This window comes from Dipodomys spectabilis, unplaced genomic scaffold (genome assembly GCF_019054845.1).
Source record: "Dipodomys spectabilis isolate Male_0828 unplaced genomic scaffold, ASM1905484v1 ptg000136l, whole genome shotgun sequence".
Classification (NCBI taxonomy): domain Eukaryota; kingdom Metazoa; phylum Chordata; class Mammalia; order Rodentia; family Heteromyidae; genus Dipodomys; species Dipodomys spectabilis.
In genome coordinates this window covers 7,129,437-7,148,671 of record NW_024870813.1, presented here as the reverse complement: position 1 = coordinate 7,148,671, position 19,235 = coordinate 7,129,437, and positions in this window count along the sequence as shown.

Genomic DNA, 19,235 nt, shown 5'->3' with positions numbered 1-19,235 from the left:
CCAGACATGGTAGGTTGGTTGGCCAAGGTCACACAGCAGGATGGGATCCCATCTCTGGGCTCAGGTGTTTTCCATCCACAACAGAGTGTGCCATCATCTCTGGTATGGCATCTGTTTGGTGGGTCCAGGGCAGCCCCTATCGCTGAGCAGAGGCCGCGCCAGCTGCAGAGGATGCTTCCTGGTTTTGTGTGAGCACAGAGACTGTGGTTTGATGTGGCTGATACCATGAAGAAGAGAAAGGGCACTACCCAGGCTCTGGTGCCTCGTGCCTGTAAGCCTAACTACTCATGAGGCTGAGATCCAGAGGATCATGATTCAGGGCCAGCCTAAGCAGAAATGCTCATTAGACTCCACCTCCAAAATAATTAACAAAAAGTTGGGCTACAGGTGTGGCCTAAGTGGTAGACTACCATCTGAGCAACATGAGGCCTGGAGTTCAAATTTCAGTGCTGGTGAAGGAGGAGGAGGAGGAGGAGGAGGCGGCGGCAGCAGTGTGGTGGCTCAGAGCACAGACTGGAAGGACTCTCTCAGCCCGCTCCTGCCTACCCATGGTATTGGCTGTTAGCCAGGTAGACTGATCCTCCCTAATCCAAAAATATAAAATCTAAAAAGAAAAAAAAAATTGAGTGCCATCATGACATCACAGGTTTAAAAAATGCCACACCACAAACCTCAACTTCAGACACAAAAACACCTCAAGTCCTGTGGGGAATTGCCTTAATCTCTGCATGCAAGGTACAACCCGAAACCTGCGTGAATTTCAGGCCTGGGTTGGGTCTCATCCCTGATTATATATGTAGATATTCCAAAACCCACAAAGTCCGAAACATAAGGCTTTCAGGGATGTTCAGCCTGAGTTAATGTCCATTAAAATCCTCTTGCATCGAACCCCTGCCTCAGAGCAGTGGGTAGTGCTTGGGTCAGTGGAGTCTAGCTCAGTGTGTAATGCCTAGGCCTTAGGAGGGCAAAGTGAGCCCCATGGGAGCTGCCTGCTCAGGAGTATCTGCAGAGCAGTCTCCAGTCCCTGGCATCTGTATCCTTTTTTCTTTTTCTTTTTTTTTCTTTGTCAGGCATAGGGCCTGGCACTGTCCCTCAGCTCTTCAGCTCAAGGCAAGCACTCTACCACTTGAGCCACAGCGCCACTTCCAGCTTTTTTTGCTTATGAGGTGCTGAGGAATCGACAGGGCCTCATGCATGCAAGGCAAGCGCTCTACCACTGAGCCACCTTCCCAGCCCCAAGTGTCTGTAAACTTTAACCCACACGACTCTAAGAAGCAAGCAATGCAAGAGAAGGAGAGGCCCAGAGTAGGTTAGAGTCTTGTAAAAGGACACACCGCAAGATAGAAAAGCCACACAACCAGCATTCTGGCCCCAGCCTATAGCCTTCTATACAAGGAGAGAGGGTCAAGCTGGAGTGTTCTCCAGGTTTGTGATGCCCGCCTTATATGAAATAAGAGTTCAAATTTGACTTCACTGGGGAAGCATATTTATTCCTTGGGCTGAGGACATAGTCAAGGGACAGCACAGCACAGCAGGAGCCAGTGTAAGGCAGACTTAAAGAACTCTGAGCTGGGCACTGGTGACTCATGCCTAGCTACTCAGGAGGCTGAGATCTGTGGGTTGCGGTTCAAAGCCAGCCTGGGCAGGAAAATCCATGAGACTCTTCAACTAACCCCCAGAAAACTGGAAGTGGAGCTGTGGCTCAAAGTGGGAGAGCACTAGCCTTGAGCAACAAAGCTCGGGGCCCCAGCTCTGAGTTCAAGCCCCCAGGTTGGACACAGAGTGAGAGACAGACAGACAGACAGACAGAAGCCAGGAATGAAGCTCTCAGGTGGACCCTGTTTTGCCTGTCTGGAAAGGAGGTGCAACGACCACAGGGTACGGTGAAACTCAGCCCTCCTTCCCTGTCATTAAGGAACTCTGGTAAGAACTAGGTGGTCCCGGTTTGGGAAAGGGGAGAAAATATCAGTTTCCTCTGTTTCTCTGGCCTCCACTGCTCTGATGGGTGAGCCATTTCCTTCATGGCCCTCTTTCTGGCTACCTTCAGTAGCTTCTAATCACCTAAGCCAGTTTGTCCATCATGACTTTCTACAGTTTCATTAAACATACAGGAAGCCCCATTACCAGCCTCATGGCTTGCGGAGTCCATGGGTTCTTCAAACTTTCTCCATGTTCCTCATTTAATAGCTAAAGCCATCATCAGATGCTCAGAACGGTGCAGTGACTTGCCCAAGGTCACAGCACAACATTCATGGAACTTTAGGCCCTATCCACGGAGGGGCCACGGGCCCAAGACAGAAGCTCAGGGAAGCCGTGTTGCTTGGCTATGTTGCCTGCTTGTCAAGGAAGAGCAAGTAGCAGGTCAGGGAAGAGGAAGTAGAATGGTGTGCTTTGAAGATATCCATCCACTCCGTGGGTGGAGCTAGACTAACTGGCCATCACCTGATTGGCTGGGCCTCCGCTGCATGGGAAAAGCCCAAACCCTGGGCTTCCAGAGGACTAAAGGCGGGCCCCACCCGCCCAGTGGGGAGCAGGGTGCACAGTGCTTTTTGCACAGGATCCCAAGGCTAGGGTTTGCAGAGTGCAACAGCTCCAAGACCTACACAGCCCCAGCTGCCACCCACACCTACCGTCTGTGCAGCACCACCCCCACCAGAAGGAAACTTTAAAAGCAAGCAGCAGAGCAAACATCTCCATGTACCGTGTGTGTTGGTGGCAGGAAAAGAAACATCACTTAAGAGAAACAAAACAACAAAAAAACAGGCCATGGGGGTGGAGGCGGGGGCCGGGCTGGGGCTGCACCAGGAGAAACGGAGATCTGATAAGGGAGCTCTAAGCGCAGCCTGGCTGAGACATGGCTTCTCTGATCGCTGAGCCCCTGCGGTGGGAGTCAGGAGGGGTCTGGGGTGGCCACAAGGCACCTGTTAGACACACTCAATGAGACTTCGTGTGACTCCTCTCCCTGAAGCAGGCTGGTTCCCTGAGGGGTCAGAAGATCAACGGAGGCAGGAAAGGCCCACCGGGGCTGATCTGCAGCTTCTGTGGGGGTTGACCTGCCACAGCTCCCACCCTGGGGACGTAGCAGGGGACTTGAAGGTGGATGATGGCCTTTGCTCAACTCTGCCGCTGAATTACCTATGGCCTTGGGCCTGCCCTCTCTGGGCTCAGCAACCCCCACTGAGAGTATGGGTCATGTATGGTGGTGCTGGACTGGGGAACCTAAGACTCAGGCTTCGAAGAGACAACTGAGCAGGCAGCTTCCGCCAGGGGACAGAGACTGAGGCCCGCTGACCATGAGATCTCCTGCATCCTGAAATGCCTGAAAGCCTGGGGCCACTGGGACTGCAGTCTCTTTCTCTCCCTGCAGACTGATATCTTCTCAGCTGAGACTCTAGAGGCTCTTCCCCGCTCAGGCCTGACTCTTTTCATGACAAGGCCTGGTCCTGCCCTCCTGGACAGAACTTATAGCCTGACCACAGAGATGAGACACAGAACTTTTCTTGGGACCATCTGGCTGCCAGGGCAGGTGTCAAGCCTGGAGTGAGAGGCAGATGCAGGTATTGGGGTGAGGGAAGATGTGAAGGGAAAGATTCCCCAGAGTCTGAGGCTTACTGTGGGAGTCAGGAAAGCAGAGAAGAGCAGAGCTGGCATTCAGGTAGCAGAAAGAGCCTGAGAGGCCAGAGTTGGCAAAAAGAGTCTGCCAAGCCTTGTTCTGAAAGCTCCAAGAGATGTTAAGGCCATGCATGGCCTCATGGACCTTGCTCTTGAATTCTGAAACCCATTTTCAGTCTCTGAATATCCCTGGCTGTGCTCACCGACAAACAAGTTCATCAAGTAATTTGTATGTAGCACAAAGATATGAAAACTCAGGAAGTAGCACTGTGGCTCAAGTGGTAGAGCACTAGCCTTGAGCTGAAGAGCTGAGGGACAGTGCCCAGGCCCACAGTTCAAGCCCCACCACTGACAAAAAGAAGAAGAAGAAGAAAAAGAAAACTCAATAAGCAAGTTGGTGATGGCAATGGTGGCTCATGTTTGTAATCCTAATGACTCAGGAGGCTAACACCTGGAGGATCCTGATTTGAAGTCAGCCCATGTAAAAAGTCCATGAGACTCTATCTCCATTTAACCATAAAAAAGCTGCACTGGAGGCATGGCTCAAACAGTAGAGTACCAGTCATAAGCAAGAAAATTGTGGGGGGAGGGAAGGGGGGTAGGTGTTTGGGCTTGAACTCAGGGCCTGAGTGCTGTTCCTGAGCTTTTCGGCTCAAGGCTAGCACTCTACCACTGTGAGCCACAGCTCCACTTCCCATTTTCTGGTGACCAACTGGAGTTGAGTCTCTTTGGCTTTCCTACCTGGGCTGGCTTTGATCTGTGATCCTCAGATCTCAGCCTTCAATTAACCATCAAAAAGCCAGAAGTGGAGTTATGGCACAAGCTCTAGCTCTGAGGGGAAAAAAAATCCTAAGGGACAGTGCCTGATCCTGGAGATCAAGCTCAAGTACCATCACATACACACACACACACACACACACACACACACACACACACACACACACACACACGATAGCTAGACCAGCAGAAGGGCTACACTAGAAGTAAGAGTGATTATGGATGCCCAGGGAAGTAGGGCTGGGGGGAGGGGGCGGCTGGGAGCCCGGTCCACCAAACTAGGCTTGCCCTCTCCTCCATGGATCTCAGAGGTGGGGGCAGAGGGGATGTAAAGTAGGTGGGCTCGGCTGGGCGAGAGGTGTCTGTCTACAGTGTGCTTGCTACAACCCTACACAAGCACACTTCCCCAGACAGGAGCAGGAGGCTGGGGGAGTGGGGGGGGGGGGTACCCGGAGCTGAGCTGTGAGTCCTCTAAGGCATTCAAGCCCCAGAGTATGCCACAGGCTCCCGCTCTGCACCAGGCACACAACAGGCTCTGCGCCCACTGCTTTTTAATTTTTTTTTCTCTGCTGATTCCCTATGCCAGATTGATGAACAACGTAATAACGGGGCCAATCACATTATTCCTGAATGCATTTTAATAAAAATCAAATAAAAGCAATTATGTGAATTTCCAAGAGGATCACCTCTCCTCCTTTCCCTGAGGTAGGAAACGGAATGAATTCAGGAAATCATTAAAATCAGAAACCGGAGCCGTCTGCCACCGAGGCCGCTGGCGGCTGCCACACAAAGGCGGCAGGGAAACCCCGTCCCCAGTGGTGGGCGGGTGGCAGGCAGCAAGGACGCCTTTCTTCAATTAAGTGGAAATACCACCTATGGGTGAAAAAGGAGAATTCAGAGCCAGGGAAATGCTCTGACAAGTCACCTTTGTCTCTGCAGCTTCAGAAGGGACTCAGACTCCCTGAGTTGGGGTTGGTTCTCTAGCCAGGGTCCCCAAACCAATCCTGTTCTTCCTCTGCAGGGCACAGGCAGCTCTTGGCCCAATGGGAGTGAGGAACTGGGTACACAAGGATGGGGCCCCGAGTGTCCATGGGAACAATTGGTCACTTTTGTCTTACCTGGACCTGGGGCTGGTGCCCTGGTTTGGGATGAAGGCTGTTGCAGCCAGAGAGGGCCAGTGACCTGCTTGAGGTCCCTAGCTGGGCCTGGGGATATTCTCCTGGGAGCACAAGGCTGGTCCACGGCCTCTGTGGCAGTGGCCCGCACACAGTGGACTCCACCAGGCATCGCATTTGTAGGAATGAACACAGATCATCTTCATGGCTGTTTCCTGACCTCTCTGGCCTGGGCCAGTGTCACCATCCAGACACCATGCAGGCAGAGTGTCCTTTATCTTCTCTGTGCAAGTACAGATTTAGACTTCAGCAAGGCTAAATGACTGCCCACAGCCCCACAGAAGCAGACAAGGAGATCTGAGCTCTGCCTGGCTATCAGAGTCCCCAGCCAAAGAGCCAGCCTGCCAAGCCACCGTGCCAACTCATCTCAGCAGAGCCAGCCTCTGCTCAGGCCTTCCAGGTGGCCTTTGGGTGATGTGGGAAAGAAAAACAGCAGTTTTGCCCAACCCCGTATTTATGCTGGCTAATGACCCACACCATCCTGCCATCAAGGTGGCCCTGGCCAATCGTGCCAACCTCCTTCCGTCTGGTCCTGCTGCTCAGGTCAGGAGAGAAGCAGGCTGGCAGCCATAAGCCCTCTTGGGGAGTAGCTTAAGTAAAGGTTTGGAGGCCAAAGGCTGACTCTGCATGTACTTAGGCAGGGCCTATGTCTTTTCTGAGCACATGTGTGTGCACGTGTGCACCTGCCAGTAGGAACAGGGGTGACCTGATCCCTAGTTCCCATGTCTGGTGGTGCGACTTCTCCACACTGTCCAGTCTGAAAGAGCTGGCAGCTGCTGTCAATCTCCAGGGCTCCCTACAGCCATGGCGCCCCCCTACAGGACACGTGGGGAAATGTCCCCAGAAAGTGCAGAGTTTGCCAGTGAGTTAAGGAGAGGCTCCTGGGCCCCTCCCAATGCCAGGAGGGGGTTTCAGCTACCCCGCCACTCAAGATTAAATTTAAGCATTGGCCACGTGGTTCTGACCTGTTGACCCTGTTGGTGTCTGCTGTGGCCATAGGGGCCTCTGGGGCCTCATCTAGGAAGCAAAAGCTGTGGGACATGGCTGTTAGGGGTCTAAAATGGAAAGATGACATGAGTGCTGTCATTCCAGCCCCTGCAGGAGCAAGTTGGGACACACTGATCTGCCCAGTTCCTCCGGTCTAGCCCACAGTGTATGGTGCTAGGACAGAAAACAGACTTGTGCAGAAAGAAGCAAAAATCTCCTTGTGTGCTCCATAGAGACCACCTGCAGACTGGGACCATGTCTCACACATGTGCACACACACACACACACACACACACACATACACACACACATGTCCATGCATATGTAAATGTGTGCATGTCTACAAATACACCTACCTGTGGGGTACATCAACTGACCTGCACAAAGGTCTCCCGCTCTTAACACATCTACACAAGATGTGGGTATACAAATCACCCCCAGGAGTCTCCACTACCACCTGTCTCTCAATCCTCAGTCTAGATTGGGGCACACTGAGAGGACTAGGGTAGGAGAGGCAAGCCCATGGGGTTACATCCACAGAGGCCTGTCTGATGATGCCTGCATGAAGATTAGATCTCAATCACTCTGGCAGCATCTGCTTCTGTCTGGGTTTCACCTGGGCTCTGGGCACTGCTGATAGTGCTTCATCTCTAGGATATGGATGATGGAGGAAAACCCAAGGATCTGCACAGAGTCCAGGAGAGCAGAGCCAACAGAGGTGCCTTCCCCAAAAGGAAGCCTTGGGGTTGGAGCTCATCTGGGAAGCAAAGGCTGTAGGATATGTTATGAGAGCTGGCATATAGGAGCCAGGATTGGAAGGAGGAGTCAGGTGTCTTAAGCCTTCAGGTGGAGGGATTGTTAAGCAAAAGGGAAGGCAGCTGGCCTTGCTCAGGCACTGCCCAGCTCCCAGGCATCCCCTGCTCCTGCTGGCTACAAGGGGAGAAAGCCCTGTCTCAGAGCAATTGCTGTTTCACCAGCAATTGCTGGTAAAGGATGGCCTGGGAGGAAAGGGACACCTTGGGGTGCAGGTGACCCTCAGGGCCCTCCATCATCCCCCTTCCTCTGGGACGACAGAATTTACCACAATGCCTCAAAAGTGCAGTTAGCTCTCAGAGTCTCCATGCCTCTAATCCTAGCTACTCAGGGGGCTGCGATCTTAAGATCAAGGTTCAAAGTCAGCCAGGGCAGGAAAATCTATGAGAGTCTTACCTCCATTTAGCCATTAAAAAGCCAGGTCTGGAGGTATGGCTCAAGTGGTAGCGCTCCAGCCCTCAGCAAAAAGTTAAACCAGAACACACAAGCCCTGAGTTCAAGGCCTAGTATCCGCACAAATAAAATAAAATATAGAAGAATGATGTAATTTACACATTTCAGAGATTGGTTTTCCTCTGGGAAGTAGAGGCCAGGAAAGGTAGATCTTCCCTTCTGTCCATAATAATCCCATTAAGCTGAGTTGTCATGAGCCTTGGTTGTGACGTGTTTCATAACTCACAAATGGTCTTTTATATATATGAAATATAATGTAATAAATGTTTTAATTGTGTATATACTGAGTTTATAGAGCTGTCCAAGGCCAGGTTGAGAGGCCTCTACAATCATCCTTAGAGATGTTTGCTCTGTCTCTTGCTTTGCACCCCAGTACAACTGGGTCCATAGAATGTTCTAGAACATCAAGGTGCCTGTGGCTCACACCGGTAGCCCTAGATAATCATGAGGCTGAGATCTTTCCACCTAGGTTTGAAGCCAGCTTTGGGCAGGAAAGTCTGTGAGACTCTTACCTACTCAGAAAAAGCTGGAAATGGCACTGTGGCTCAAGTGGTAGAGCGCTAGCCTTGAGCACAAAGAGGCTCAGGGACAGAGCTCAGGCCCTGAGGTCAAGCCCCAGGACCAGGCTTGAAGAAATAAATTAAGTAAATAAATACAAATGTTCTAGAATAAGGTTAGTTATCAATAAGAAGGGCAAGGTTGAATGTCAGCCTGCTCTGCATATAAATTGGGCAGATCCCTTCACCTGGGACCTCAGTATCTGCTGTATTGAAGGACTCTGGTGGGATGGGGTCCTGCTTAGCCAGACTCCACAGTTACTGCCCAGTTTTGTGGACAATTTGCCAATCTATAAAGTGGGATGAAGACAGAGGGACTGAGAGGAATTGTGAGACCACACAGGTACAGCCACTCCTCAGACCATAGTGAATAATACTACATAAATGTTGGCTTCAATAATTTCAATAAATTTTAAAAAATCACTGGAACACAGATCTTCTGTGGAGCCTGGGGCGGGGCGGGGGGGCGGTGGACTTGAAGGCTGGGGGATCTTATTAGTACCAAACCAGGCCACATCTCACTGGGTAGTTTCTTGTCCCTAGCTCTCCACGGTCTTCACGCCAGGGACCCCGGAGCCCCCCTCAAGAGAAAGTTTTGCCATGGAAAATGCCAGGTCAGTAACCAGTAACCAGGGCTATAATCCCAGACCCCTCTCCAGGGAAAAGACCCCAGTCTGCTGGGTTGGGGTGGGGGAGGTGGGATATGAAGGGGGCCTCACCCAGGACTGCCCTAATCTCAGATCCTGCCCAGCTGCCAGGCTCTAACTCAAGTTAGAGGCCAGGGCTGGGAGGTGGGGGGTGGGGGTGGGAAGGCTGTGGATCAAAGGCAGAGCAAATTAGCATCATAGTGAGCCTGGAGGGGGAGAGGCCAGGATTAATTCACTCTTCTCTTCCTGCTGTTCCTTCCACAACCCCCAGTAGCACTTGGTAGGGGGAAGGGTCACCTTCCCTTCCTCAGAACCTGCCACACACCTGAGGCCCAGTTATGACCCAAGGGAGGTAATGATTTGGGTGGGGTCACTGTGAATGCTTAACAGCCAAGACTGGAGGTGCTCTGCAGAGGCTAAAGCTTGGATGTGGGGTTGCAAGGGGTGCACTGTGCATCTACAGATCTGGCCTTGTCACTGAAGGTGCACAGGAGCCTCTGTGCAGGTGTGTACACATGCGCACACATCTGTCTTTCTGGGCACAGGAATGTGTGAGTCCTCATGTGTGTGTCTGCACACATGTCTGGGAATCTGTGATTGAATGTATGTGAACCTGAGCCTTATGCACCCACAAGCCCCGGCAGCCAGGTTGCTGGATGTGTGAACCCCATCCTGGAGTTACCTGGGATCCTGGAGGGGGGCGAAGGCAAGTATGGATACTCTTTCCCATAGAGAAGCAGCTAGAAGGAGATCCAGATGGACAACTTTCAGACCCAGCCCTCAGACTTCCTGCCTTTGCCATGGGAACCTCTGTGGAGCCACCTAGCTTAGTCTCCCTGTGCCTCAGTTTGATACTTGGAAGGTCGTGGTCAGGCTGAATTGAGGCAACCGAAGGAAAGGAAGTACTAGAAAGCTGTTCTGGTGGGTGGACACTGAGGAGCCTGGCAGCTGTGGCAGTACCAGACAGCCTGCAGAGGTGCCTGTATGCGGTCACCTGGGCTGACCTCGCAGACCTGGCGATCACTGGCCAGGCACAGGCCCTGCCCCAGTCCTTCCTCTCTAGTGTGTCCTTCCTTTCCAGCTTCCCCACCTGCCCCTGCCCCAGGGGTGCCTGCCACACAGTTCCCACCACGTGGGTGCATCCTTCAACTGGCTCACAAGACCCATTCTTTAACTCTATTCTGAGTCTCAGGAAAACAAAGAAATGTGACCAACAGAGCTGAATCCACAGCACAGGATGCTGGAGTCAGAAAAGCTTATAGAGAAGCAGGAGGCTACCCTGGCCTAGGGCAGCCAGCCCAGCCAGCTCTCTCCTGTCCCCCTCTGTGATTTCCAAAGCCCCTGAGCCTGGAGCTCTGTGTTCCCTGGAACACAGACTAACACCCCTTTCTTTTAGCACCTAGACTCGGCTCCATCTCACCCACTGGAGTATACAATTTCCATCCTGTTGTCTGGATGAACCCCTAACTCCCCCAATTCTCCTGCATGTTCTGCCTGTCCACTCGGTTCTCCAGATCCTCATTTGTCAAGGCCCAGCACAAATGCCTCTGTGACCCCCGCTCCCATGGCCTATCCTAAGTGGCCTCTTGGTTGGTCCTCTGCTCTCCCATCCCTAGCCCCCCCCCCCCAATCTGGAGACATTCCTCTCTTCAGCACTAACCATTTTACTTTGGGGGAGATCCCAGAGGACAGAACAGGGCATCAGTCTGATCTATTCCTCAGGTCAGGGCCAGGTTGTGCAAAGGCTCTGATTTATCATGGACACACCACCACCACTGCCACCACCTAAGCCACCTAAGCCACCAGGAGCCATTGAAGCCTGGTCTTATGTTACTGAGTTCAATAACTAAGGCTCTAGGAGTAGATTTTCCTGTGTTCAAATCTCAGCCCTGCCAGTCATTTTAGCAGTGTGACTTTGCCTTGTTACGAATCCTCTCTGTGCCTCTAGTCATCCATTCATGGAAATAATATAAATCCAATGTTGCAAGCTTGTGAGGATCAATTGAGTCAGCATGCATAGGTTCTTAGAATAACAACACACATCTAGCATTGCTATACATGTGTTAGCTGCTATTATTACTTATTGTTGTTTTAGCTGGGTGCCAGCAGCTCATGCTTATAATCCTAGCTGCTCAGGAGGCTGAGATCTGAGGATCCTAGGTCTAAGCTAGCTTGAGTGAACAAACCAGAGAGAGAGAGAGAGAGAGAGAGAGAGAGAGAGAGAAAGAAAGAGAGAGAGAGCTTAATCTCCAATTGACCAGATGGAGGAATGGTTCAGCCTTGACCAAAAAAGCTAAGGAACAGCACCAGGCCTTGAGTTCAAGTCCCAGTACCAGCACACATACACAAAATATTGTTACTGTGACTACAAGAGTTTACAAAGGGGCATTCCCAGAATATTGTGTTCAAGAGGATGGGAACCCAGACAGGAAAAGAAAAGGAGTTTACCTTTCTAATCCCACTGAAAGGCTCAAATCATCTTGGAAGTAGTTATCAGCAGGTCCATTGTACAGATAAGGAGACTGAGGCTCCCAAAAGGTGGTGTGAACTTCCCCCAAGGGCTCACAGTCTCGGTGGCAGGCAGGGCTGGGATAGGGAGTCAGGTCATGTGGCTCCAAAGTCCACACTCTTTCAACCAGCCATGTTGCCTCTCTGTCTGCCAGGGAGATAAGCCCTGTACACAAATAGCTGTAATCCAAGGTAGAAAGTGATAAGTGCCAAAAGGGGTGATAAAGGCTCTGGGGCTAGGGGGGAACCTTCCCGCTACAGGAAGGGAAGGGGTGGTAGTCTGAGCCACAAGGGAGGGGAGCATGGGAGACAGACAGGCAGGATGGGCGGGGAGGGAGCTGAATACAGGGTCGATGTAGCCACAGTACCTAGCACCATTCAATGAATCACAGGACTCTATCTGTGAAAGGAAGGGAGGGAAAGAGGCAGAGAGGGAGAAAGACAGGGCGAGAGGTAGGAGGGGTGTACCCTGTGTCCACTTAACCCAGAATCTCCTCTCTCACAGGGAGACAGGATCAAGAGCTGCTGAAGATCTCTGAAGGGGAGCTCGATGGGGTCACCAACCAGATGTTTTGCTGAAATCAGAAAGAACTTTCCAGCAAGGAAAGCTGGACAAGGCTCCTCCATGGGGCCGGGCCCATGGGGTACTGCTGCCTGCTTCTACTGGTTTCTGTAAGAGTGGAGCTGTTAAATTTTCACAAACTGTGGGAGCTGGTTGATGTTAAATTGGTGGCTAGAAGTCAGCCATGGGGGGAAATATTTACACTATGGAGATCAACAAATACTACAAATCAGGTTTTCCCCCACTGTGGAGAGCTCAGAGGTTAAACATTTACCAAAACACCACTGGGCAGAGGTCTGCTCTGTGAAGGAGCTTACCAGTGAGCATACAAGCAAGTGTACAAACACTTCCCAAGAAAGACCAAGGGAGGCTAAGGTGTTCTTGCTTAGAGAAGATGACCTTAGAAGGCCCTTTCTGGTCCCAAATGCCTATGGAAAGCTGGGTTTAAGAACACCAAGTCAAGCCGGGCACTGGTGGCTCATGCCTAGAATCCTAGCTACTCAGGAGGCTGAGATCTGAGAATCACAATTCCAAGCCAGCCTGGGCAGGAAAGTTCTTGAGACTTATCTCCAATAAACCACCAGCAAACTGAAAGTGGCGCTGTGGCTCACGTGGTAGAGCACCAGCCTTGAGCTGAAGAGCTGAGGGACAGCTCCCAGGCCCAGAGTTCAAGCCTCACGACTGACAAAAAAAAAAAAAAAAAGTCAATGCTGGGTGCTTGTGGCTCATACCTGTAATCCTAGCTACTCAGGAGGCTGAGATTTGAGGATCCTGGTTCTAAGACAGCCTAGGCAGGAAAGTTCATGAGTTTCTTATCTCCAATTAAACACCAGAAAACCAGGAGCAGAGCTGTGGTTCAAAGTGATAGAGTGCTAGCCTTGAGCAAAAGAGCTCAGGGACAGTGTCTATGCCCCACATTTAAGCCCTACAACTGCCAAAAAAAAAAAAAAAAAAGAACACCAAATCAACACAGGATGCCAGGCACTCACAGTGAGACTAAAGGAAAATACTCTCAGCAGAGAAACACAAAGGAGCAATGCCTATGTGCATCTGATCAAATAAACTAATATTTATCAACATGAACTCCAGGAAAAGGAAGCATGATTTTTTTTCTTTTATTGTTGGTTTTTTCCCTTTTCCTTCTGACTTGTTTGTTCATGTATCTGTCTATGGGAGGGCAAGGTGGGGACACAGAAATGGAGGGACCAAGAGCGAACAAATGCAGCAGTGGTGTGCACTGGACACTATTTTGAAATGAAATGTACAACTTGTGGGTGGAGATGAGAGGGAAAAACTGGGAGAGAATGAAGGGAAGGGGTGAACACTCTCCAAAAAGAAATGTACTCGTCACCTGACTTATGAACTGTAGCCCCTCTGTATATCATCTTTATAATAACAATTAAAAGTGTTCTTTAAAAAAATACCCAATCAGGGTAATTATTCTTGCCAGGAAATCATTAACCACTTGCCCCAGAGGTATGTGTAGGGCAGGGACCTAGGAAAAATGTGAGAAGCTACCTGCCTGCAGATTGCCTGGGTGGAAATTCTCAGTGCCACACAGCCAGTTTGGGAGGGGGGGAGGGATGAGAGGGGAGAAAGGGGGACACTGGGGGTGGAACCTATGTCTCCCCTCTCTGAGTTCAGGGCAATGTCTAAGGAACAGGAATGAAGGAGCATCTTTCTACACAAGACTTGTGTGGGCTTGTCTCTCTCCCATCCGTCAGTTCTGTGACGGCATGGGTCTGCCATGCTTCTTCGCTGCTGGATCCCCAGAGTCTTGTTCTGTGCCTGGCACATAGCTTGTATTCAATAAATATTTGTTGAATGAATCGATGTGTCTGAGATCTTGTCTCCTGGCAGCATTAGGAGGTTGGGAATGCCATCCTCGGGGAGGGGTGTAGGTGGGGGATTCCTGTTCAACTACAGAGAATCAACTGACTACAGTTTAAACCCTAATTTAACACCCCCCAGCCCTGCCTTGTGTGACCTTAGTCAAACTACCAGGCCTCATGAGCTCTAGTTTCTTCCTCAACAAAGCAGGTTGTGCCTTCATCGTGCCTCTTGAGGCTGTCACAACGCTCACAGGTGACACACTTTTCTTCCAAACTGAAGTGCTATGCCCCTAAGGCCCACGGGGGACTGGAGGGAGCTTACACAACTCCAGGTTGGCCTAGGGGTCCTGGGGGGTGGGGGGAGAGGGGTGGCATTGAACAGTAGAAAGGCTTCTGTTTAGGGTAATCTGGGTCAGGTCCGAGTTTACCCTGGGGAGCTGGAGTCAGTCATGAGACGGCTCACAAAAGGGACAGAAGGGGAGATAAAGTGAGACTTTGGGAGGAGGGGTGATCTTTGGGGGGGGGGGGTTCCTTTTCCTCCTAAAACCAATGGAGAGGGCAAGCCAGTGACTTTATCTCAATAAAGCTGTGTCTGCGACGGACCTTAATGGGTGAGTGGATGGCTGGAATTTGGGGTGAGTGAGAAATCCTACCTGCTAGCATACAGCAGGGACAGGTCCTGCTCACTTCAAGCTGGGTAAATGAGACATGAAACCACGGAGGGGGTCTGGGACCATGGCTCACGTCTGTAATCCCAGCTACTAAGGAGGCTTAGAGCTGAGGATCCCAGTTCAAAGCCAACCCAGGCAGGAAAGTCCTAGAAACGCTTACTTCCAACTAACCAGCAAAAAAAACCAGAAATGGAGGTGTGGCTCAAGTAGTAGAGTACTAGCCTTGACTGAAAGTTAAGAGACACAAAGCCCATGTCCTGAGTTCAAGCCCAGTACTGGTACAGAAAACTCACACACACACACAGACAGAGGAATTATGGGGAGGGCAAGGAAGGAGGGGGTGGGTACCCCTCTAGCCTTTCCAAGTGGCATTTAATTTTTGCACAAAAAGGAGAGAGCAGCAGAAGCCTCAAGCTCGGGCCAGGGAGGCAGGTGGAGGGTGTCAGCCTGGGTCCCCAGTGGGAAGCAGAATAGAAAGGCTCTCTGTCATGAGCTGGGCCCTGGGCGGCTCAGCTCCTGCTCCAGTCTGCACAGCGGCGGGATTCTGGTTGGCACCAGCTGCAGTTGGGAACAATGCCTGGATTTCTTTCTTTCTTTCTTTTTTCTCTCTCTTTCCCTCTCTCATTTTAATAAGGGGGAGGGGGAGGACCAGAGCCACTCACTGAACAGCTCAGCATCATGGTGTCTGTGGCATGTCCTCCAAAAGGAGCTCAGGCCCTCAGTCCCCACCCCCCACAAGCTGGCTGCAGGATGGTGCATCACCCTAAGAAACAGGGTCGTGAGCCTACTCTTGTTGTTTGACCTTTGGCAGGTACATGCTCCAGTCTGGTCTGCTTCATTACAGCCTCCACTAGAGCTGGCCTTTCAGGTCCCACACAATGATAACCCTTCTCTTTCCTTAAATTCTTAGTGGCATCTAGCTAGCTAGGCACTGGTGGCTGGCTGAGCTACTTCAGGAGTCTGAGATTTGAGGATCATGGCTTGAAGCCAGTCCAGCAAGGAAGTCCATGAGACTGTTGTTCCCAATTAGATACCAAAAAGCTGGAAGTGGAAGTGTGGTTCAAGTGGCAGAGCTCACACTGGGAAAGGAATAGGATCCCCTATGCCTCAGTTTTCTTATCTGAGAAATGGAGTGGCGAGTGCTAATCCTCTGCTCAATAAAGGCGCCTGGGGATTTTAAATGGATGAATGCAACGGAGCCTGGCACACACTGGGAACTTAACCAATAGTTCTATGGTACTATTGAACCAGCAGCATTCGGAGGAGGCCAAGCCTCTGGGAGAGGCTTCAAGGAGAGCAAGTAGCTAGAGATGTGGCCCTGAAGGCCAGAGGGGTGTGTTCCAGGAGGCAGAAGGAGCCTGGGCAAAGGCAGGACTGTTTAATCATGTTGGCTAGGGCTGGGGGTATGTCTCAAGTGGGCGAGTGCTAGCCTATAATGTCAGGGATCCTGGAAGGCACCCAGCATGAAGGCTGGAGACAGGCAGGGCAGGCAGGTGTGAGCCCTCAGCTGAAGCCTGAAGGTCCAGGAGAAAGGCTGAGTCTAAACCAGATGCATGGTGCTGGTGGCTCACACTTGTAATCCCAGCTAATCCCAGCTACGCAGGAGGCTGAGATTTGAGGATTTAGGTTCCAAGCCAGCCTGGGCAAAAATAGTGGATGAAAACTCTTATCTCCCATTAACTTTAGCAGAAATCTGGAAGTGAGATTGTGGCAGAGATGCCTCCTCTGCCCTCCACACTGGCTGTGCTCCTGTGCTGGCCTCAGCCTTCTGTTCTGGAAGGGTACCGAGGCCAGGGGAGGGGGTGCTGTGTGAAGAGACCTGGCTGTAGTGCCAGCTTTGTAATTTGCAGCCACACAGACTCCAGAGCCTGTCCCCTTATCTTTGGAGCTCACTTGAGTCAGCCATAAAAGTAATATTGTGAGGCCCAGGGGATGAAAGGCACCCAGAAACAAGATGGTTAGGTTTTATCTGGGTCTAGAATTCCAGAATTAGAGAGGCTGAGGCAGGAGGATCTCAACTTTAAGGCCAGCTAGGGCTACATATAGAGACTGTCTCAAAAAATATGAAACAAGCCAAAACAATGAAAAGATGTTAGTTCCTCTCTAGTCATAGTTCTGGGAAGTACCCTCAATGTACAGTTATTTTCTGCCCCCAACCTACCAAAGGGTCCAGAGGGTTCTCTTCAAAGTAATGCCTAAAGTAGATCACAGGCCAGTCCCAGGATGGAAAGCCCACAGCATGGAGGCCAAGTGCCACTGGACACTGGACACGGTATACAAAATATTCCATGGTTACATGTAGTCAATAGGGAAACCAAAGAGGCTGCAATGTGCTTAAGCCACACAGTAAGTCCTGATGTGGCATTGGACACAAAGGTATCACTCCTGGGGCAGGCACTCAGTCTCCTGTCAGAAGAAATGGAAGGGGTCTGAGCAGGATCTTAGTCCAGAATTGTAGGACAGAGTTCTGTGACAGAAAATGACACTGCTCTCCTGGGAAGAGAGCCCTTGGGAGTCCAGGCCAAGTGCTCAGAGAATGGAGAAAGCTAAGCAGGGGAATCCAATGTGGCCAATTGAAGGATACAGTCCCTCTGTGCCAGTGCTGATCCCCACCTTAGAAAGGCCCCGGCTGAGGACTCTGTAGGACTTAAATGACTCCCAGATCCACAAAGACCTGCAGACTAAATATGCTCTTGGTTACCCTAGCGGATGGGCAAGTCTTTACTCCAAAGGACTTGTACAGTCACTTCATCTGCACCGTTGTCTGGCCATGAGATGAGGGCATGACCCCATGCAGCACAGACAGACCTGGAACCCACACCAGCTGCATCCACCCAATGGTCCTAAGAGCCTGAGCAGGTCATTGCTCTTCTCTGTGGGGCAGGTGTTCCAAAGCACCCAGTACACAGTGAATGAGATTTCCCTTCTCACCCTCCAGCACCCATGCAGATGTCTCTTTGCACCTTCCAGGATGGAAGGGCAGAGGGTGGATTCAGATCAGGTAGTTTCTGGAGAGGCAGGAATCGTCTCATGTGTACCTGTCCCCACCCAGCCTACCAAGGACTCCCAGAATAGAGCCATACTCACTGTATCCCACACAGGACCTCTGCATTTCCCAGGGTCCTTAAGTCTCCCACCACCACATTTGTCCTGGTCCCTGAACATCCAGTCTTTGGAGCCCAGGGCCTTGGCTGCCTTAGCTGATCCCTCTTGCTTCTGGCTTCTGGGAGTCAGGGAAACTAGAAGCACTTGAGTCTGCTTCCTGTAGCCTGGACTTGCCAAGGCACACCTAAGCTGCTCTGGAGCCAGGTGATGCATGGCCTGCAGTGGTCAGGTATCATGTGATCACTATTCCCCAGTAGTTGGGGAATAATGGTGCCTTCCTCCCTGCATTACCCTCAAGACCTTCTGGTCCAGAGAGGCTGAGGTCAAGAGACTGGGGAATCAAGACACAGAAGCCTTAGCCACACCTGATCACTGCCATTTGATCTGACCCTTAGTTGCGCCTAGAGAAGGAAAGCTTGCTCAGGGCCACTCAGAGGCTCCTGATGAGAATGCAGAGCTGAGACTGAAGGGCCAAAAAACAAAACAAAACAAAACAAACTTTCTAAAGAGGACCCAAGTTCACACCTGGCCCTACCCACAGCCCAGTTTCCTCTAAGGAATGTGTGGAACTGGAGGTAGTACACAAACTCAATAAACGAATGCTCCTGAGGTCCTAACCATTGCACTAGTGGCACTAAAGAAGGCACAGCATTTCCCAGGATCTCAGATGGAGACGATTTGCCTAGTTAAGTCACAGACAAAGGCCTGGAAATCCCAATGTCTGGGGCTTAGGGTCATCAGGAGAGCTGGATCCTCAGCCTTGTCCTAAGAGCCATGCTTGCTCAGCTGGAGAGGGTGAGATCTCTCTCTCTCTCTCTCTCTCTCTCACACACACACACACACACATACTCTCTCTCTCTCTCTCTCTCTCTCTCTCTCTCTCTCTCTCTCTCTCTCTCTCTCTCTCTCTGTGCTATCCTGCCCTCTGTGCCACTTCCTGTTTCCCAGGTACAAATGCCGGTCAGAGAATGGAAGAGAAGACAGCTTCCACATGGGAGCTATCAAACATAAATGGTCACCCCAATGTCACTGACCCCTTCATCTCCCACTTTCTGAAAGAGGCCAGCTCTAGTAACTGAAGCGGGATCTGGACAGTGTTGTCATGGCCAGCACTCTGACTTATGTAGGTATCGAGATGAGCAGAACTGGCTCAGGGCATTAACCTCTTAGAGCTGGGATCTTAGACGTGGGGTGGCTGTGGCTTTCTGGCCACTGCAATGCTGTCAATTTCCTGAGGGTGGGGGAGAGGGCAGCTGTGGTTCTAGATACAATCCAGCATGGCAGATTCCAGCCTTTCAAGTAAGGCCTTCAAAGTCAAGACTGCACCCCCACCTGCGAACTTGGGCCATCCACAAGTTCAGAAGGAGCTACTTCCTACAGAATTGGGCTGGGACCGTGTAGGGACCAAGCAGGACTGTGCCTCCCTGGTGTCCCTAGAGGTTTGGAGTGATTTCATACCACTCTCTCCAGGGATGCTCAGCTGCCACCTATGGGTGGGGGAACAGCATCTTGTGTGTGACAGATAGGTCCCAAGAC